The sequence below is a fragment of the Heliangelus exortis genome, chromosome 1 (genome assembly GCF_036169615.1).
Source record: "Heliangelus exortis chromosome 1, bHelExo1.hap1, whole genome shotgun sequence".
Classification (NCBI taxonomy): Eukaryota; Metazoa; Chordata; class Aves; order Apodiformes; family Trochilidae; genus Heliangelus; species Heliangelus exortis.
The window spans coordinates 197,292,846-197,314,572 of NC_092422.1; the positions used below are offsets into that span (position 1 = coordinate 197,292,846).

At 52.6% G+C, this 21,727-nt stretch overlaps 1 protein-coding gene across 1 annotated transcript in view; it reads right to left on the bottom strand.

The window, feature by feature from the left end:
* Nucleotides 1-21,727, bottom strand: part of AHCYL2 (adenosylhomocysteinase like 2) — a 99,867-nt gene that overhangs the window by 76,781 nt on the left and 1,359 nt on the right.

The window sequence follows — 21,727 nt, forward strand, 5'->3', positions numbered from 1 at the left end:
TTTTTTCCAGAGCCATTTTTGTGTTGCCATTGCATTCCCAGGCTTTTGACAATCTCTCCAAATGAGAATAAATAAATAAATAGAGAAGGACAGAGAGTTTGTGTGCTCTCACCCTGGGCCAGGGCAGCTTCACATCTCCTGCAGCATCCTGAAGACTCAGAGCTGCACCAGCTCCCAAGAAAATAATTCCCTTTACTCCTCCTCCTTTCTTTAATAAAAATTTAATTACCCTACAGGCTGCAGAGGAAGATGGATGATTCCCAATAACCATCCCAGGATTAAGGCCTGGCCACGTTTTCTACCTCTGAGAAGATTGGATGGGGCAAAATCCTTGGGCTGCCACATTTTTAGGTTTTATTTTCTGAAATGGCAGCAAGTGAGGAGCAGCAGGAGCATCCATCAGCCCAGAGCCCCCTCCTGACACCCAGCCAGGCTCCTTTCCTCGTTGGAAAAATTATTTATGTCCAGCTTCCACCCTCCTCAAAACAGATCCTGGCTGGGACCACAACTGCAGTGATGGGGGAGCAGAACCAACATTTGCAGAACAACCCAAGGAAAAGCTCCAGAAATCCATGGAGAAGGGAGGAGAATAAAATCCCAGGGAAAAGGAGGGATGGAATTATGGAAAATAGGGCAGGGGGGTTCTTTCCAGTGGGAAATAACTCCACACCTGACTCTCTTTTAGGGTTTGGTGGGAAGTTCCATCTGGATGGAAGTTGGATGTGGATGATCTTGTGCAAGAGATGGAGAATTCCAACAGATTATTCCCTTGGTGGGGAGAGAAGATTTCTGGGAGATTTGGAGGCTTCTGGAGGTGGGGTTGAACCTGGAAACATCAACTGAACCATCCAAGTTGAGACCTTGCTTATTTTTTATTTTTTTTTTGTAGCTAAAAGAGGAGAGTTTGGGGTAAGGAAGGGATTTTTTGGGGCTGAGGGTGCTGAGACATTGACAGGGATTGTCCAGAGGGGTGGCTGATGCCCTGGAAACATTCCAGGTTGGAAGGGGCTCTGAGTAAGCTCTGGGTGAAAATGTCCCAGCTCAGGGCTGGGGTGGGACTGGAGGGATCCCACCCAAACCACTCTGTGACCCCACGACAGGAGTGGGAAAGAGACAAGAAGGTGGTGAGGGGGTGGGAAGTCTGGGAGGTCAGGACTTAAGTACAGGTCCTATGGGGATCTCAGGAGAAGGAGGAGATTGAGGGGCTGGAGAGTGTCCAGGGAAGGGAATGGAGCTGGGGAAGGGGCTGGAGAGCAAGGAGAAGGGGATGGAGAGTGTGGAGGAGGGGATGGAGAAGATGGAGAAGGGGTTGGAGAGGAAGGAGAAGGTCTGGAGAGAAAGGAGGAGGGGTTGGAGAAGATGGAGAAAGGATTGGAGTGGAAGGAGGAGAGTATGGAGAATGTGGAGAAGGGTCTGGAGAGCATGGAGAAGGTCTGGAGAGAAAGAAGAAGGGTCTGGAAAGTAAGGAGAAGGTTTGGAGAGAAAGGAGAAGGGTCTGGAGATGATGGAGAAGGGGTTGGAAAGGAAGAAGAAGGTCTGGAAAGTAAGGAGAAGGTCTGGAGAGGAAGGAGGAGGGTCTGGAGAAGATGGAGAAGGAGCTGGAGAGTAAGGAGAAGGTCTGGAAAGTAAGGAGAAGGCTTGGAGAGAAAGGAGAAGGGTTTGAAGAGAAAGGAGAAGGGTTTGGAGAGAAAGGAGAAGGTCTGGAGAGTAAGGAGTAGGTTCTGGAGAAAATGGAGAAGGGGTTGGAGAGGAAGGAGAAGGTTTGGAGAGTGAGAAGAAGGGTCTGGAGAGCAAGGAGAAGGGATGGAGAGGAAGGAGAAGGGGCTGGAGAAGATGGAGAAGGGGTTGGAGAGGAAGGAGAAGGTCTGGAGAGAAAGGAGAAGGGTTTGGAGATGATGGAGAAGGTTTGGAGAGTAAGGAGAAGGGGTTGGAGAATGAGGAGAAGGTTCTATAGAAGATGGAGAAGAGGCTGGGGAAGATGAGGAAGGGTCTGGAGAAGGGGATGGAGAGTAAGGAGGAGGGGATGGAGAAGATGGAGAAGGGGCTGGGGAGAAAGGAGAAGGTTTGGAGAGAAAGGAGGAGGGGTTGGAGAGAAAGAAGGGTCTGGAAAGTAAGGAGAAGGTTTGGAGAGAAGGGAGGAGGGTCTGGAGATGATGGAGAAGGGGCTGGAGAGCAAGGAGAAGGTTCTGGAGAAGTTGTGAGGGAGCTGTGGGTGCTGATCCTGCAGCAGAGGAGGCTGAGGGGAGACCTTCTGGCTCTCTGCAACCCCCTGAGAGGAGGTTGGAGCCAGGGGGGGTTGGGCTCTGCTCCCAAGGAACAAGGGATGGGACAAGAGGAACTTTTGGCCCAACTCAAGTGGTGCCAGGGGAGGTTTAGGTTGGAGCTGGGGAAGAATTTCTCCCTGGAAAGGGTTGTCAGGGCCTGGCCCAGGCTGCCCAGGGCAGGGCTGGAGTCCCCATCATCCCTGGGGGGGTTTCAGAGCCTGGGGATGTGGGGATGAGGGACATGGGGTGGGGGAATGTTGGACTCCATGATCCTAAAGGTATTTTCCAACCAAAATGATTCCATACTCATCAGAGAAACGACTCCAGCACGGGGCTCTAAATCCCTCTGCCAGCAGAAACAACCCAGATCTTTGGGGTAAAAATCTCAATCCTGGGTTTCCAAGTCCCTGAGCCTCCAAAGCACCCAAAACTCTGCACCTCCAGCCCCAACTGGTGCTGCCCAGCCAAAAACTTGGGTAAATTTAGGTCACCCACCCTGCCTTCAATCAGCTCAAAGTTATTTTAAGACCCCAATATCAGAGGCTCTGCCTGACTCTGAAGTAGCCATCTGTGTACCCAGGGCTGCAGACAACACAACTGCTTGACACATGCATGGTCCCTACTGTGAGAGGATGATGCAAACCTCACTGGCATTAAAAAAACCCCAAAAAAGGTAAAACTTGCAGCTTTTATTCTGCCCAAGACAGCAGGACATGAGCAGGTCCCTGCTGGGGACTCTGGGGTTATTTATTTTGTGGGTGTAGATCTTTGACTATTTACATAAATTTTCCAGGGGGGAAATAAACAACAGGAATGGGATTGGTGAAAGTCTCCAGACAAATGGGGGGAAAATGATTCAAGATCCACAGTGATGCAGTAGGATGCACTTGAAAAGTGCTTTTTTCAAGTGGTTTTTCTGCTCTTGTCCTCTCCATTTTGTTTCTGAGTGATGTTCCCCCACATTTGCTCTCCCTCCACTCAAAGATCTCTCAGAATCTGAACAAACCCAGAGCAGTCTGGCAGCTGAAGGGCCCTGAATGCATTAAAACCCCAGCTCAGGCCTGAGACCCCGTGAGGAGAGGAGGGTGAAGGCAGCAGGGAGGAGGAACCCCCAAAATCCCAACCCTGACCTTTCCCCGGGGTCTTTTCCTGACCCTTTCTGATTTCTCCTAACCCCTAACCCCTAACCCCAAGCCCCTAACACTAAACCCTTACCCTAACCCTAACCCCTAACCCTAACCCTAAACCCTATCCCTAAACTCTAACCCTAAACCCTAACCCCTAACCCTTTCCCTAACTCTAACTTTAAACCCTGACCTTAAACCCTAACCCTAACCCTAAACCCGGACCTTAAAACCTAACTGTAACCGTAAACCCTAACCCTAAACCCTTATCCTAAACCCTTACCCTAACCCTAAACCCTTACCCCAAACCCTTACCCTAACCCTAAACCCTTACCCTAACCCATGGCAGGGAGCTTGGGGCAGATGAGCTCTGAGCTCCCTTCCCACCTCAGCCCTTTTGCCACTCTCTGATCCCATCTCCAAGCTGATCCCAGATGATCCCCAACATCCTGGGATGCAGGAGACACCTGAGATGTCCCCAAGGGTCCTTCTCCAAGCTTCTTTGGGGAGAACCCAAGTTCCCCTCCCCAGAGAGCCCCTCGTGTCCCTTGGATCCATCAGTGCTGAGTCACTGCTCCTCCAGACAGAGAAGAGAAGAAAAAAACCCAAATAAAAGCAGAGAAAAAACAGCTCGGGAGATCTCAAGCACAAAAAACCCCAAAGGTTTGGGGCGTGGACACCTCCTCAGTATTGCCAGGGGGTTCACTTGAGGAAGAGTGTCCAAAAATCACCCCCCAACCCCTCACCTGATGAACCAGGCAGAATTTTACTGCCCCAAAGCTTTCCCTTCAACTTTTGTTGGGTTTTCCCCCTGGCTCAGCTGGGAAGCACCTTCCCTCCTGGTTTCTGTCCCAAGAGCCCAGAAAATACCCCATGGAACTTGTATCCTGAAAACTGGGAACCCTTCCCATGTCCAGCCAGCCCAGTGACTCATTTTGTGGTCATTTTGCTGCCTCTGCCACAGAAAATCTTGCAGCTTCTTTATATAAAAAAAAAAAAAAAAGTCAAGGAGAAACAACCAACCCAAAAAAAAAAAAACCCCAAAGCACAGGAAGTTCTTGGCACTCCAGAGTCACCCAGCAGATGCTTGTGCTGAGCAGAAAATTGGTTTTCTGACCCCAAAGCCTCCTGGATGGGCACCACTTTCCTGCCACTGTTCAAAAGTTTGAATTTTGGGGTTGAAACCCCCAAAAAAAATCATTTTTCCATCCGAGCAGCAGAGCTCTCACTGCACCCTGGGTTTTGGAGGCTCCACATCACCCCAGAAAGTGATTCCCCTACAGGAAAAATCCCCACACAGCAGAGAGTGGTGTCCCTGCCCATGGCCCTACATCCTAACCATAAACCCTAAACCTAAACACTAAGCCTAAGCCTAAACCCTAAACCCTAAAGTGTGGAATTTTGGAGCTTCAGAGCTGGGAGATTTACAGCAGAGACTTTGAGGGATGTTTGAGCCACCATAAATTAAAAAAAAAAATTACAAATGAAGTGGTTTAAAAGTAACTGAACCCTTTTTTGGGGAGGCTGATGGCTTTTAAAAGCTGAAAAGATGTGAGCAGGGTGAGCAGGGTGCAGCACATCCCCTCCAGTCCTAAACCCTAACCCTAAACCCTTATCCTAAACCCTTACCCTAACCCCAAACCCTTACCCTAACCCTAAACCCTTACCCTAAACCCTTACCCTAACCCTAAAACCTTAGCCCAAACCCTTACCCTAACCCTAAAATCCTTACCCTTACCCTAACCCTAAACCCAAACCCTAAACCCTAACCCTAAACCCTAAACCCACCTTTCCCTTCAGCTCCTCAGATGTCCAGGAATGATTCCCAAGAACCAACTTTGGGGTTTCCAGCAGAGGGGGGAAGAGCAGAGGGGGGAAAAGTAACAGGAGTGGTGGTGAGGGAAGGGAGAAAGGGCAGGAAGGGATCTGCAGAGACAGAGGAGTGATGGGGAGATGGGAATGGGATGGGAATGGAGATGGGGATAGAGATGGAAATGGGGATGGGGATGGGAATGGGGATGGGAATGGGGATGGGAATGGGGATGGGAATGGGGATAGAGATGGAAATGGGGATGGGGATGGGATGGGATGGGAATTGGGTTGGGGATGGGGATGGGATGGGAATGGGATGGGAATGGGGATGGGGATGGGGATGGGGATGGGGATGGGATGGGATGGGATGGGATGGGATGGGATGGGATGGGATGGGATGGGATGGGATGGGATGGGATGGGATGGGATGGGGATGGGATGGGATGGGATGGGATGGGATGGGATGGGATGGGATGGGGATGGGATGGGATGGGGATGGGGATGGGGATGGGGATGGGGATGGGATGGGAATGGGATGGGAATGGGATGGGATGGGAATGGGATGGGGATGGGGATGGGGATGGGGATGGGATGGGATGGGATGGGGATGGGGATGGGATGGGATGGGATGGGATGGGATGGGATGGGATGGGATGGGATGGGATGGGATGGGGATGGGGATGGGGATGGGGATGGGGATGGGGATGGGGATGGGATGGGATGGGATGGGATGGGATGGGATGGGATGGGATGGGATGGGATGGGATGGGATGGGATGGGATGGGATGGGATGGGATGGGATGGGATGGGATGGGATGGGATGGGATGGGATGGGATGGGATGGGATGGGATGGGATGGGGATGGGATGGGATGGGATGGGATGGGATGGGATGGGGATGGGATGGGATGGGATGGGATGGGATGGGATGGGATGGGATGGGGATGGGATGGGATGGGATGGGATGGGATGGGATGGGATGGGATGGGATTGGGATGGGATGGGATGGGATGGGATGGGATGGGGATGGGATGGGATGGGATGGGATGGGGATGGGATGGGATGGGATGGGATGGGATTGGGATGGGATGGGATGGGATGGGATGGGGATGGGATGGGATGGGATGGGATGGGATGGGATGGGGATGGGGATGGGGATGGGGATGGGGATGGGGATGGGGATGGGATGGGAATGGGATGGGATGGGGATGGGGATGGGGATGGGGATGGGATGGGATGGGATGGGGATGGGGATGGGGATGGGGATGGGGATGGGGATGGGGATGGGGATGGGATGGGGATGGGATGGGATGGGATGGGATGGGGATGGGATGGGATGGGATGGGATGGGGTTGGGAATGGTAATGGGGATGGAAATGGGGATGGAAATGGGGATGGGGATGGGATGGGAATGGGATGGAGGTGGAGATGGGAATGGAATGGGGATGGGAATTGGGATAGGGATAGGGATAGGGATAGGGACAGGGACAGGGACAGGGACAGGGACAGGGACAGGGACAGGGATAGGGATAGGGATAGGGATAGGGACAGGGACAGGGACAGGGATAGGGATAGGGATAGGGATAGGGATAGGGATAGGGATAGGGATAGAGAAGCATGAGGAGAAAATGGTCCCCTGAAGCTTGGGGTGGATTCTGGGTTCATCTCCCTTCTCACTGCCAAAGGTCTTTGAGCAGAGCAGGACAAACCCAGCCCAGAGCTCAGGACAGACCTCACCCACCCTCAGATCACCACAGAATGATGGGATGGGATGAGGAGATCAACTCCAACCTCTGCTCCAGACAAGGTGGGATGGAAAACTGATGGAGAAGGGACAGCAAAGGGCTATGGAGGTGATGGGGGGACCAGGACATCTCTTATGGGGAAAAGCTGAGGGATTTGGGTCTTTTTAGGACAGAGAAGGCTGAGAGGGGATCTGCTGAATGTCCATCAAGAGCTGAGGGGTGGGGGGCAAGAGGAAGGGGCCAATCTCAGCCTTCTCTTCTCCAGCCTCAGCAGCCCCAGTTCCCATGGAGACTTCAGAGCTGTGCTGGGACTGGGAATGTCACCCCCAGGCAGGACCCAGCTCCAGGCAGGAGATGCAGCAGCACTGAGAGAATTCCCCTCCCACCCTTCTGGGATGGAAGCACAAATTGTTCTGCTTGCACTGTGCTCAGCTGTGAATTATTTCAATCTGTGACAACAACCACAACAACATTAAAAAAAAAATTAAAAAAAATCAGAGATACTTTGCTGTTCCACACATCTTCTGATATTTTTTTTTTTACTGCTTGGTTATTCCCACTGAATCAGAGACAGGTTGGGGTAGGAGGGGAATGTAAAGATCTCCTCATCCCAAGCCATGGGCTGGGACACCTCCTGCCAGAGCAGGGTGCAGAAAAGCAAAACCCTCCAGAAGGCTCCAGGGAGACCTCAGAGCACCTTCCAGTGCCTGAAGGGGCTCCAGGAAAGCTGGGGAGGGACTTGGGACAAGGGCCTGGAGGGATGGGACCCTGCGAGGGGGAAGGGTTTCCAGCTGGGAGAGGGGAGATGGAGAGGAGATCTTGGGCAGGGAGGGAGGGAGGCAGAAATTGTTTGGGGTGAGGGTGCTGAGCTTTAGAACCAGGTTGCCCAGGAAAAGAGTCTCTGCCCCATCCCTGGCAGTGTTCAAAGCCAGGTTGGATGGGGCTTGGAGCAATCTGGGAGGGAGGTGTCCCTGCCCATGGCAGGGGGGTTGGAATGAGCTGAGCTTTCAGTTCTCTTCCAACCCAAACCATTCCAGGATTCTCTTTCTTGGGCAGGGAGGGAGGGAGAAATTGTTTGGGGTGAGGGTGCTGAGCCCCTGGGTGCCCAGGTTGCCCCCAGAAGCTGTGGCTGCCCCATCCCTGGAGGGGTTGAAGGTTGGATGGGGCTTGGAGCCCCCTGGGCTGGGGGAGGGGTCCCTGCATTGTCCCCTTGGCACTGGAGGAGCTTTAAGGTCCCCTCCAACCCAAACCCTTCCAGGATTCCATGCTCATTAAGTCAAGGAGCATTAATTAGGGTTCCCTCATCCCTGGAAGCTTTCATGGACACCTTGGGTGGGTTTGGAGCCCCCTGGGCTGGGGGAGGGGTCCCTGCCCATGCAGGGGTTGGGACTGGAGGAGCTTTGAGGTCCTTTCCAACCCAGAGCAGTGTGTAATCCCATGGGTGTTCAGCCTGGAGAAGAGGAGGCTCCCAGGTGAGCTCAGAGCAACCTTCCAATATCTGAAGGGGCTGCAAGAAAGCTGGGGGAGGGCTTTGGACACGGGGGGGTAGGGAGAGGAGAAGGGAAATGGGTTAAAACTTGGAGAGAAAGGGGAGATTGAGGTTGGAGATGGGGAGGAAATTCTGGAATTTGAGGGTGGGGAGAGCCTGGCCCAGGTTGTCCAAGGAAGTTGTGGCTGCCCCATCCCTGGCAGTGTCTCAGGTCAGGTTGGATGGGGCTTGGAGCCCCCTGGGCTGGTGGGAGGTGTCCCTGGATTGTCCACTTGGAATTGGAGGAGATTTGAGGTCCCTTCCAACCCAAACCATTCCAGAATTCTGTGAAATTCCCGAAGCTCTTCAGGAGAAGCCTGAAGGGAACAGACACTGTGCTCATTAAAGTGGTGCTGGAAGATGAGGCTGCTTTAAAGAAAAGGGTTCAGGGAGACCTTAGAGCACCTTCCAGTGCCTGAAGGGGCTCCAGGAAAGCTGGGGAGGGACTTGGGACAAGGGCCTGGAGGGATGGGACCCTGCGAGGGGGAAGGGTTTGCAGCTGGGAGAGGGGAGATGGAGAGGAGATCTTGGGGAGAAATGAGGGTGGGGAGAGCCTGGGAGAGGTTTCCTGGGGAAGCTGTGGATGGTGGGGATGTCCCAGGATGGGGCTTGGAGCCCCCTGGATGTGGGAGGTTTCCCTGCCCATGGGACACCTGATTTCTTGGCACCTTCACCCCCCTTCAAATTCCAAGGGTTAAGCATCTTCTAATGTGGGATGAAACCCTAAAATGTGGGATTTGACACCAACTATGATTCTACCTTGAGGTTTCCTTCATTTTCAGGCTCAAGAGACAGTTTCTATCAGCTTTCAAAGACACTACAAAAAAAAAAAAAAAAAAGGGGGAAGGTGAACAAATGAAGGGAGCAGGTGAACATCTTCATTTCTGTCACATCCTTCACCATGGGAAAGCAAGGATCAGCCCCAAGGTACTTGCTAAAAAACCCATAAAAATAATAGGAATGGGTCTGTGGTGGGAGGGTGGTGAGATCCTAGCCCAGCATCACCCCAGAATGCAGAAAGTTGGGTTGGTTTGGTTGGGTTTTGGTTGTTTTTCAATAACTAAATATCCACATGGAGCACACGTGAGTGCTTTCTGCAAAGCAGAAAAAAAAAAACCCTGAAATCTGAGCCGAGGCTGAAAAGGATCCAAACAGATTTCCCCACCTCCAGAAACACCAAAGTCATGGAGAGAGCCCCAAATCTGAGTCAGCTGCTGGGTAGCAGCAGCTCCCAGCACGTTGCTCTCTTCTATTGCTCCCTGAGTCCTTTTCTGATGGGAACAGTCCCTTCCCTGGGATTATTCCCTCATCTCTTCCAGGATTAAACATCAAGCACTGCACTGGAGGGTGGAAACACCAAACACAGCTCCCAAACCTCCCCATGCCAGGCCAGCCTGGGTGTGCTGAACAGGAGTTACCCTAACCCTAACCCCTTACCTTAACCCTAACCCCTAACCCTAACCCTAAACCCTTACCTTAACCCTAACCCCTAACCCTAACCCTTTACCTTAACCCTAACCCCTAACCCTAACCCTAAACCCTTACCCTAACCCAAAAACCTAAACCCTTACTCTAACCCTAACCCTAAACCCTAACCCCTAACCCAAACCCTAACCTTAACCCCTAACCCTAAACCCTTACCCTAACCCCTAACCCTAATCCTAAACCTCCTCCTGCCATGCCAGCCTGGATGTCCTGAACAGGAGTTACCCTAAACCTAACCCCTTACCCTAAACCCTTACCCTAACCCCTAGCCCTAACCCTAAACCCTTACCCTAACCCCTAACCCTAAACCCTTACCCTAATCCTAAACCTCCCCCTGCCAGGCCAGCCTGGGTGTCCTGAACAGGAGTTACCCTAACCCTAAACCCTAACCCTAACCCCTAACCCCTAACCCAATCCTGCATCCAGGTCTGGTGTCCCCAGCAGAAAAAGGACATGGATCTGTTGGGATGTGTCCAGAGGAGGCCACAAAGATGATCCCTGCCCATAGCCCTAACCCTAAACCCTATCCTTAAACCATAACCCTAAACCCTAACCCTATCCCTAAACTCTAACCCTAAACCATAACCCTAAACCCTAACCCTGACACTAAACCTTATCCTTAAACCATAACCCTAAACCCTAACCCCTAACCCTAAACCCTTTCCCTAACTCTAACTTTAAACCCTAACCCTAAACCCAACCCCTAACCCTAAACCCTGACCCTAAACCCTATCCCTAAACTGTAACCCTAAACCCTAACCCTATCCCTAAACCCCTTCCCTAACTCTAACTTTAAACCCTAACCCTAAACCCTGACCCTAAATCCTATCCCTAAACTCTAACCCTAAACCTAAACCCTGACCCTAACCCTAAACCTAAACCCTAACCCTAAACCTTAACCCTAAACCCTGACCCTAACACTATACCCTAACCCTTAACCCTGAACCTAAACCCTGACCCTAAACCCTGACCCTAAACCCTGACCCATAGCAGGGAGCTTGGAGGAGATGAGCTCTGAGGTCTCTTCCAACCTGAACCGTGCTGTAATTCTATTTTTAAAAACTTGTTTCCAGAAAGAAAAAAAAAAAAAAAAAAAAAAAAAGAAAAAAAGGAAAGTGGTGGTTCAGCACTTCTGGGGAGCTGAATAATTTTCCAACCAACTTTCCTCTTCTTTTTGACACTCATGAAAAATGCAAGGCTGCCTATTTAAGGCTCTGTCATGAGGTGGTGGAGGGGGAGAAATAATACCTGGTGTTCCAGCATTGTCACCCCTGTGATTTAACAGCAAGGTCAGGGAGCAGCAGCTGCAGATTTCAGATGGGGAAAAGCTAAAAATGAGATTCAAGTATTAAAGTTGGAAAGCTAACAAAAAAAAAAAAAAACCCAAAATAAGGCATTTCTAAAGAAAGGTTGTTCACTCAGCCTGAAGGCACAAGTCTTCTAGAAGAAGAGTGCTCCAGCAGTGGAGAGAAGGTGGTTCCAGGGTTGGGATTTTCATGGAATCCTAGAATGGGCTGGGTTGGAAGGGACCTCAGAGCTCATCAAGTCCAACCCTTGATCCACTCCCACTGCAGTTCCCAGCCCATGGCACTGAGTGCCACATCCAGGCTCTTTGGAAATATCTCCAGGGATGGAGAATCCACCCCTTCCCTGGGCAGCCCATTCCAATGCCTCATCACCCTCTCTGCAAAGAATTATTTCCTAATATCCAACCTAAACCTCCCCTGGCAGAGCTGAAGCTCTGCCAGGGGAGGTTTAGGTTGGATATTAGGAAAAAATTCTTTAGTCCATGCCCTCTTGTCCCACTGATATCTGCCCAACCCCCCCTGGCTCCAACCTCCTTTCAGGGAGTTGGAGAGAGTGATGAGGTCTCCCCTGAGCCTCCTCTTCTCCAGCCTCAACACCCCCAGCTCCCTCAGCCTCTCCTCAGAGGATCTGTGCTGGATCCCTTCCCCAGCCCAGTTGCCTCCTTTGGACCTGCTCCAGCACCTCAATCTCCTTCCTGAGCTGAGGGGCCCAGAACTGGACACAGGACTCAAGCTGTGGCCTCCCCAGGGCTGAGCACAGGGGCAGAATCCCTTCCCTGGACCTGCTGGCCACGCTGTTCCTGAGCCAGCCCAGGATGCCATTGGCCTTCTTGGCCACCTGGGCACACTGCTGCCTCCTCTTCAGCTTCCTGGCAATCCAGACTCCCAGCTCCCTTTCTGCCACTCTGTGCCCAGCCTGGAGCTCCCCATGGGGTTGTTGTGGCCAAAGTGCAGGACCCGGCACTTGGAATGTTGAACCTCATCCCCTTGGGATCAGCCCAACTCTCCAGTCTGTCCAGGTCCCTCTGCAGAGCCCTCCTGCCTTCCAGCTGATCCACACTCCCCCCAGCTTGGTGTCATCTCCAAATTTGCTGCTGATGGACTCAATCCCCTCATCTAAATCATCACTAAAGATATTAAACAGCACTGGGCCCAACACTGATCCCTGGGGGACACCACGGCCGCCATTTTGATGCAGCCCCGTTCAGCACCACTCTCTGGGCCCGTTCCAGCCAGTTCCTGACCCAGCACAGATGCCCCTGTCTGATCCATGGGCTGACAGCTTTTTCAGGAGAATGCTGTGGGAGATGGTGTCAAAGGCCTTGCCTTTTCTGCTGGGCACCTTTTGGGGTTGTTGTCACCAAAAATGCAGGACCCGGCACTTGGAATGTTGAACCTCATCCCCTTGGGGCTACACCTGGCTCCAACCTCCTTTCAGGGAGTTGTAGAGAGTGATGAGGTCTCCTCTGAGCCTCCTCTTCTCCAGGCTGGGGTTGTTGTGGCCAAAGTGCAGGACCCAGCACTTTTGCTGCCGTTTCCTTTGCAAAGCGAGCGGAGAAGCAGCGAGGAGACTTCAAGGAGAAGCAGAAGAAGAAGAAGAAGAAGGGGGTTGGGGTCAGGCTGGTAAAGGTAATAAATTCTGCATTTTTCTCTGCCCAGGTTGCTGGAGGCAAGTCTGGGCAGGCAGCTGCAGACAGAGTGGAGCTTCAGCTGGATGGCCAGGAGCCAACTCTGGTCCTGGTGGAAGTGTCAGCTCCCGGGCACCCCGAGGAGGAGGAGGAGGAGGAGGAGGAGGAGGAGGAGAAGACACAAACTGAGTCATTTCTCAGATTCTGCAAGAGCAAACCCGGGGCTGCCCGCATGGGTTCGGGCACGTCCTCAGCACAGACACCCTCCAAAAACTTCTCACATCATCCCTGTGGTTTGGGTTGGGTTTTTTTGGGGTTTTGGGAAGCGCTCGCAGCTCCGGGTCAAGTCAGCAGGAGCTGGGGTGCAGTTAGAGGGGTAATTAATTAATTAATTAATTAATCAGGAGACAACGGGGGGGAAAGGGGAAATCACCCCCACTTCATGGCAGAAACCCCAAGGAGATCAATGATTGCAGAGCATCAGTGCCCCACAGCAAGGTCAGGGCTCAGGGAGAATCCAAACAAATCCAGGTTGGGTGGGGAATGGGATGGGGAATGGGATGGGGAGTGGGATGGGGAGTGGGATGGGGAGTGGGATGGGGAGTGGGATGGGGAGTGGGATGGGGAGTGGGATGGGGAGTGGGATGGGGAGTGGGATGGGGAGTGGGATGGGGAGTGGGATGGGGAGTGGGATGGAGGGAGAGTGGGATGGAGGGGGAATGGGATGGAGGGGGAATGGGATGGAGGGAGAGTGGGATGGAGGGAGAGTGGGATGGAGGGAGAGTGGGATGGAGGGAGAGTGGGATGGAGGGAGAGTGGGATGGAGGGAGAGTGGGATGGAGGGAGAGTGGGAGCTGGGAGGGCTGGAGCAGCTCTGCTCTGGAGCCAGGCTGAGAGAGTTGGGGGTGTTGAGGCTGGAGAAGAGAAGGATCCCATGGGGAGACCTTAGAGCACCTTCCAGTGCCTGAAGGGGCTCCAGGAAAGCTGGGGAGGGACTTGGGACAAGGGCCTGGAGGGATGGGATGAGGGGGAGAATGGGTTCAAACTGGAAGAGGGGAGATTGAGCTGGAGGAACGTGAGCTCCAGGCCCTCCCTCAGCCTTCCCAGGAGCAGTGTCCCATCTCCAGAGCCTTTCATCCCAGGCAGAAGAAAAGCAGGAGCCTGGCCAAGTGGTGCTGAGTCCCTGGAGGTGTCACTCCCTTGCCCAAACTCTTTGCTGCTCACTGAGTTCTTCTGGAAAGTCAGAAAAAAGCCTCTGCTCCCTTTTACAACCCTCTCACTTGAGCATCTCTGCCTGGTTCTACTACAATAAAAACAAAAAAAAATATATTTCAAGGCATAATTAAGAGTGAATGGGTTGGGTTGGAAGTGACCCTGGAGATCCAGTTCCAATTTACAGAATTATAGATGTTCTTTTCCCATAACATTCTGAGTTTTAATTGATGAGTAATAATCATGAGTAAGACTCTGGAATAAGCACAGACTCCAGGAGCTGCACCTATGAAAATCCAGCAGGTTTTCAAGGTTGGGTGGGAAGCTTCAGGAGCTTCCAGCCACGGCTGCACCATTTTTGGGTGGAAAAATTGCCCAGATAACAATGGCCTCCCAAAAATATAACAAGAAACAAACAAAAAGAGAAAAAAAAAGTTCTCTAAAGGTGTTCAGGGCAGAGCTGGGAGGCACCAGCAGGACAGCAAGTTGGTGCTCCAAGGCTTCCAGCAGAGCAAGAGTCAGCTGAGAGGTGTTCTCCAAGCAAAGAAATTAAATGTTTTCAAAACCTTTTACTTCAAAGCTCCCTGCAGAGTTATTATTTCATTTCCTCAGGCCTGTTTTCTCACTGACTTCTCCCAGTTCAGACTCTGGATTGTGAGGTGAAAGCCCAGAAAGTTTTCTGCTCTTGCAGTCCTTTTGCTGCCTGCTTGCAGCAACCATCTCGTGTTGGGATTTAAAGTTTCTGACAAGAAAGACCCTGAAACTACCCTGGCAGCAGTTGGATAAGAAATTAACTTAATTTAATGGCTTCTTTAGGCTGAAGTTCAGGCATTTCAGAGAGAGCTGGTTGGGGTTTTTTAGCTACAAATGCTTCATCCTGAGCACAGAGGATTTGGGGCAGGAAATAATCAGTGTTTTACCCCTAATTCACCTTTTTCCTCCTTGTTTGCTGCTCACCTACAACAGTTCTGCTGGGCCATAAAGCAAGGAGCCTCCACTGGTTTTACCCAGAGGCTTTTCCTGCTTTCTCCCACTGCCTCCCTCCCATCCATCATTTGGATTTTGTAACCTAGAGCTCATCTCCCTGCAGGGGAATCTGAGAGGACAAGAGCCAGGGCACTTCAGGCAGGAGTTTCCTTCACATGACTGAGGTTCTGCTCTTGGAAGCTGCAAGGCTGAAGGACAGAAATATCAGAAAGGAAAATTCAGTGCCTTGTTTCCATCCCCTGTGGCTGCAGGAGCTCTACAGAACACCCAGAGGAATTTGAAGCAGTGCTGATGGTCACTCAGAGCTCTCTGCTCCTTGTTCCAGATTTATTTCTGTGTTTTCACCTCCCTCTCTTCTTTCTTGGGAGTTCAATTGTTTTGTTTTACAAATTGTTGGGTTTACAAATCACTGGACAGAGTTAAAAAAGAAAAGCTAAAAGGTCAAAGACAGTTCTGAGAGCTGAAACTGCTCCTCACCTTCCTCATCTTTCAGCATCAGCTCAGGGCCAAAGCCAAGATGGGGCTTTTAATTGTTTGGAAACCCAAATCCCAGGTTTCTGTCCCTCCAGGAAAGGCAGAAATGCAAAGATCACAGAATCATGGAATGGTTTGGCTTGGAAAAGACCTTCAAGCTCATCCACTTCCAACCCCCTGCATGAGCAGGGACCCCTCCCCCAGCCCAGGAGGCTCCAAACCCACCCAAGGTGTCCATGAAAGCTTCCAGGGATGAGGGAACCCTAATTAATGCTCCTTGACTTAATGAGCATGGAATCCTGGAAGGGTTTGGGTTGGAGGGGACCTTAAAGCTCCTCCAGTCCCAAGGGGACAATGCAGGGACCCCTCCCCCAGCCCAGGGGGCTCCAAGCCCCATCCAACCTTCAACCCCTCCAGGGATGGGGCAGCCACAGCTTCTGGGGGCAACCTGGGCACCCAGGGGCTCAGCACCCTCACCCCAAACAATTTCTCCCTCCCTCTCTCCCTGCCCAAGAAACAGAATCCTGGAATGGTTTGGGTTGGAAGAGAACTGAAAGCTCAGCTCATTCCAACCCCCCTGCCATGGGCAGGGACACCTCCCTCCCAGATTGCTCCAAGCCCCATCCAACCTGGCTTTGAACACTGCCAGGGATGGGGCAGAGACTCTTTTCCTGGGCAACCTGGTTCTAAAGCTCAGCACCCTCACCCCAAACAATTTCTCCCTCCCTCCCTCCCTGCCCAAGATCTCCTCTCCATCTCCCCTCTCCCAGCTGGAAACCCTTCCCCCTCGCAGGGTCCCATCCCTCCAGGCCCTTGTCCCAAGTCCCTCCCCAGCTTTCCTGGAGCCCCTTCAGGCACTGGAAGGTGCTCTAAGGTCTCCCCATGGGATCCTTCTCTTCTCCAGCCTCAACACCCCCAACTCTCTCAGCCTGGCTCCAGAGCAGAGCTGCTCCAGCCCTCCCAGCAGCTCCAGGGCCTCCTCTGCACTGGCTCCAACAGCTCCGTGTCCTTCTGCTGCTGGGGACCCCAGAGCTGGACACAGCTTTACCCCAGGGGGGGCTCCCCAGAGCCCAGCAGAGGGGGACAATCCCCTCCCTGGCCCTGCTGCTCACACTGCTGGGGATGCAGCCCAGGACATGGGGGGTTTGATGCCTCTCTTGAGCTTCTCCTCACCCCACACCCCCAAGTCCTTCTCCTCAGGGCTGCTCTCCACCCATTCTCCTGGATTTTTCTTGGGATTGTCCCCACCCCTGGGCAGGACCTTGCCCTTGGCCTTGTTGAACTCCCTGGGGTTGCCATGGGCCCTCCTCTCCATCCTCTCCAGGTCCCCCTTGGTGGCCTCAGTTCCCCCCAAAGTGTCACCACACTCCCCAGCTGAGCATCCTCAAGAAACCTGCTCAGGATGCATCGATCCCAACTCCAAGAAGCAATTCAACTCTTTTTTTTACTAAATCAGACTCAGAACACCCCAAAATATTTCACTGGACAGACTGGGGGGCTGCTGACCTCTACTGGGATGGTGATTTTTCTTGGGATTGCCCCAAACCTGGTGTAGGACTTTGCTGGGAACTGCAGAGCACTTGTTGAGATGTTTGGGGTTTTTGGGATGCAGTGGGGGGGGGGGTTGATGGGATGTGACCTTTCCCATCCTGTCTCCTGACTCTGGGAGTCTGAATTCCAGCCCCTAATTCCAGCCCCTTTTCCACACATTCTGCAACTTTCAGCTGGGTGAGATCTAGGAACAGCCTAAAAAGGAACACAGCTTACAAGTGCTCATCCCCAGCATCCCCCAAGCCAAGGAGTGATGAAATCACCCCCAAACCCTTGTTTGAACCCCAAAGTGTGGATCAGGTGCTGTGACTCAGGGCCCTGACTCAGCCCCACGGGCAGGTTCAGCCTGGGACACCCCCAAAATGTTACTCAGCCCCGAGTTCCACCTCAATTTTTGGAGCAGGGAGAGCAAAACAAAGCAGAAATCTCCTGAATTTCCCCCTCCCAGCACCAAACCTGGCAGCAGGGCTGAGCCAGCCTGGCACCAGCTCCTGCTGGAGGGGCCTCTGCACCCATCCCAGCTCCAGAAAACTCCTCCTGGAATTTCTCCTCCATGGTTTCCAGCTCCTCTTCACCCCCCCTCTCCCCCCAAGCTGGCAGGGAATGGCAGCCAGAGGGAACTGAGCCAAAATTAAAGCAAGGAATTTGCTGTTCTTTGAGGTGGCTCTTCTTGGAGCCAGGTGAGAAGATTTCTCAGGCTCACAGAATAGTTCTGGTTGGAAAAAAGCTTTAAAATCATTGTTAGGAAGCTTGGAGCAGATGATTCCCTTCCAGCCTGATGTTCTCCTGGGATTTTGTGCTCACTCAGGGAGAAGCTGAGGCCCTCTCAGAGGAAGCATAGAATAGGCTGGGTTGGAAGGGACCTCAGAGCTCATCAAGTCCAACCCTTGATCCACTACTGCTGCAGTTCCCAGCCCATGGCACTGAGTGCCACATCCAGGCTCTTTGGAAATATCTCCAGGGATGGAGAATCCACCCCTTCCCTGGGCAGCCCATTCCAATGGCTGAGCACCCTCTCCAGAAAGAAATTCTTTCTCATGTCCAACCTAAACCTCCCCTGGCACAACTTGAGACCTCTTGTGCCCTCTTGTCTTGCTGAGAGTTGCCTGGGAAAAGAGCCCAACCCCCCCCTGGCTCCAACCTCCTTTCAGGGAGTTGCAGAGAGTGATGAGGTCTCCCCTGAGCCTCCTCTTCTCCAGCCTCAACACCCCCAGCTCCCTCAGCCTCTCCTCAGAGGATCTGTGCTGGATCCCTTCACCAGCCCAGTTGCCTCCTTTGGACCTGCTCCAGCACCTCAAGCTCCTTCCTGAGCTGAGGGGCCCAGAACTGGACACAGGACTCAAGCTCTGGCCTCCCCAGGGCTGAGCACAGGGGCAGAATCCCTTCCCTGGACCCTGCTGGCCACGCTGTTCCTGAGCCAAGCCCAGGATGCCATTGGCCCTTCTTGGCCACCTGGGCACACTGCTGCCTCCTCTTCAGCTTCCTGGCAATCCAGACTCCCAGCTCCCTTTCTGCCACTCTGTGCCCAGCCTGGAGCTCCCCATGGGGTTGTTGTGGCCAAAGTGCAGGACCCGGCACTTGGAATGTTGAACCTCATCCCCTTGGGATCAGCCCAACTCTCCAGTCTGTCCAGGTCCCTCTGCAGAGCCCTCCTGCCTTTCCAGCTGATCCACACTTCCCCCAGCTTGGTGTCATCTGCAGATTTGCTGATGATGGACTCAATCCCCTCATCTAAATCATCACTAAAGATATTAAACAGCACTGGGCCCAACACTGATCCCTGGGGGACACCACAGCCGCCATTTTGATGCAGCCCCGTTCAGCACCACTCTCTGGGCCCGTTCCAGCCAGTTCCTGACCCAGCACAGGGTTCTCCTGTCCAAGCTGTGGGCTGACAGCTTTTTCAGGAGAATCCCATGGGAGATGGTGTCAAAGGCCTTGCTGAAGCAGCTCCAGACAACCCCAGAGCCAGGTAATAAATAAAAAAAAAAATCCACCTGGAAAGGGCCCAGCCACTTCCATTCCTCAGAATCAGCTCCAAAAGTCCAAAGCCACCTGAGAAATGAGCCTCCCCACCCCATTTCTGGAGAGCTGGGGATGGGGGGGAGGGAGTGAGAACCCACAGAGAAAGGGATTCTGGAGACCCCAACAAAATAAAACCTCAAAAATAAAAAATATCAGAGAGGGGCTTGGGTAGGAAGAGCCCTTCAAGTGCTGCCAAGCACCCCTTCTGCCTGAGCCACGCAGCTCAGGGCAGAGGTGGAAATAAATTACTGGCAAAAGGCCAAAATGGTGTTAAAAGAGGGAGGGGGTGGGCTCTGTGCTTGTGGCAGAGCTTTGAGGAAAGGTGGGGGAAAGCAGATAAAATAATGTCAAGTATAAAGACACATGGAATGCAGAGAGATCTTAGACATACAGAACATATATCCCTCTATTTTATAATTTTATATATATTCTATCCTGGGTTTATGCTTATATTTTCATTTCTATGCATAGATAAATATATAAACCTGCATGGATATAAAAATCCAGCTCAGCAGACCCACGATTCTCCATTTAAAATGTAAATTTTAAGAATATTGATAACTAGATTAAAAAAAAAAATTTGATAAAAAATAAAAGAATATTTATAAATTTAAAGAAAATTGTCAAAAAAACCTACAGATTTTTTTTTCTTGCCCAGAAAACACTAAAAGGACCACAGATCACTTGGTTCCACTGCAAATTTGATATTTGATATGATATTTTGATCTCACTTATCTCCCTCCAGAAATATTTTTAACAAGACTTTCATTCCTGGTACTAAAAGCTCCTGCTACAAATGATATTGGATTGGACTAAAAAAAAAAAAAAAAAAATTAAATTATCAGCTTCTTTTCAACTTATTTTTGTCCTAAACCTTCTTCCAACAGATGCTTCAGCTCAGTCTGCCCAATTCCCCCCCCCCCCCCACCCTCCCCATCACAATTTTTTACAGCTCCCAAATCTGGGTGTTTTATTGAAATCCCAGCATTTCCACCCAAAGGGAAGGACTTTGGGAATGAAATCCAGTTTCCCAAGTGTCTGGGAAGCAGGAAGAAGAACCTGAGAACCCTTCTGCTGGGCAGACTCTCAGCTCCCCAAAACTCAGCACCTGAAATTTTGTTGCTCAACACCCAAAAAATAAAAATAAAATAAAAAAAGAGGGTTGAGGAGTTAAGGAATTAATGAGAATTTAAGGAATTAAGAACACCTGAGGAGAAACATGGATTCTGAAGAGAAAAAGGATGGATTTGGGGATCAAGTGATGATGAGAGCTGCAGAGGAAATCAGGATTTAGAGTGGAAAAAATGGAGCTGAACCCCTCCTGGGGGACTTCCAAGGATCCTTGCAGGGATCAGTGCCTTTCCCTGGAGTCTCTGGGAAGTCCCAGGGAGGAGGTGATGGAGCTGGAGATAAAATCCCTCCTCCTGGGGCCTGCTGAAGGGTGAGGGAAGAGCAGAGAGGGTGGAAGTCCTGGAGAGATGGGATGAATCCTTCAGGAGGAGGGAGGTTCCCTACCTGGAGCCCCGGGAGGAGGGGTGACCCTGGTGACACTCCCAGGAGCACCCAAGGGTCCCCCCGGTGCCACGGGGATGGGTGCAGCTCCCTCCTGCTCCTGGTGTCTGCTGTGTATCCAGGGAATAACCCCGGGAATGGGAACACACAGCCCAGGGAAGGCCAGGGACAGCCCCGTGGGGACACCAGGGACCTTCCTGGGCACCACGGGGACACCAGAGACCACCACGGGGACACCAGAGACCCCCCCAGACACACCAGGGACCCCCCCCAGGGACACCAGGGACCCCCAGGGACACACCAGGGACCCCACCCCAGGGACACACCAGGGACCCCCCCCAGGGACACACCAGGGACCCCCCCCAGGGACACACCAGGGACCCCCCCTCAGTGGACACACCAGGGACCCCCACCAGACACACCAGGGACCCCCAGGGACCCCCCCAGACACACCAGAGACCCCCCCAGGGACACCAGGGACCCCCACGGACACAGAAAAGCAACTTGTGTGGCCACTACAGGGACTCCAGTGGCCACAGGGACCTGACCCACGGACACAGCAGAGATCCCCATGTCCACACCAAAGACCCCCCCAGACACACCAGAGACCCCCACTGACATGGGAGCTGACCCATGGCCACAATGGGGACCTCCAGAGCCACACCAGGGACATCCAGAGCCACGGGAGCTGCCTCCACAGCCCCACCAGAGACCCCCACGGCCACAGGACCTGCCCCACGGGCACATCAGAGACCTCCATGTCCACACCAGAGACCCCCACAGACATGGGAGCTGAGCCATGGCTACACCAGAGACCACCATGTCCACACCAGAGACCCCCACGGCCACACCAGAGACCCCCATGTCCACAGGAGCTGCCCCACGGGCACATCAGAAACCTCCATGTCCACACCAGAGACCCCCACGGACACGGGAGCTGAGCCATGGCCACAATGGGGACCTCCAGAGCCACGGGAGCTGCTCCACAGCCCCAACCAGAGACCCCCACAGCCACAGCAGAAACCCCCACGGCCACACCAGAGACCCCACATGTCCACAGGACCTGCCCCACGG